The sequence below is a fragment of the Myotis lucifugus genome, unplaced genomic scaffold (genome assembly GCF_000147115.1).
Source record: "Myotis lucifugus unplaced genomic scaffold, Myoluc2.0 scaffold_11, whole genome shotgun sequence".
NCBI classification, from domain to species: Eukaryota; Metazoa; Chordata; class Mammalia; order Chiroptera; family Vespertilionidae; genus Myotis; species Myotis lucifugus.
In genome coordinates this window covers 15399536-15399934 of record NW_005871059.1, presented here as the reverse complement: position 1 = coordinate 15399934, position 399 = coordinate 15399536, and the positions used below count along the sequence as shown (strand labels likewise).

Here is a 399-nt window from a genome sequence, read left to right as displayed (position 1 = left end):
TGATGGGGTGCTAATACATTTCAATCTCTAGGGCGGTAAGAGAAATTTTTACATAAAAAATTCTTCATGGCATATTGTTAAGCAAGAAGCAAGTTACAATACTGTGTGTAGAATTTGATCCTCCCCCCTTTTTTTTTTAAAAAAAAAAGATGAAACTTTTATATGTTTGTATTTGAATAGAAAAACCTTGGAAGAATCTGTATGAAATTATTAATAGCAATTATCTCTGAGTAGTGGTATTTTTTTTTCTCTGTTTATGTGCCTCAGGCATGAAACAGCTCTGGCCACCGACACAGGCATCAAGCTAGGATGAACTAAGGACTGTACATCTGCTTTGCCCCTGACTGATATAAGAGCAACACCACCAATCAGGTGTCTCCTTGCCCATTGCCAGGGGGA

At 37.3% G+C, this 399-nt stretch overlaps 1 pseudogene; it reads right to left on the bottom strand.

Moving 5' to 3' along the window:
• Positions 1 to 254: 254 nt before the first annotated feature.
• On the bottom strand, positions 255 to 399 carry LOC111825036 (annotated as a pseudogene).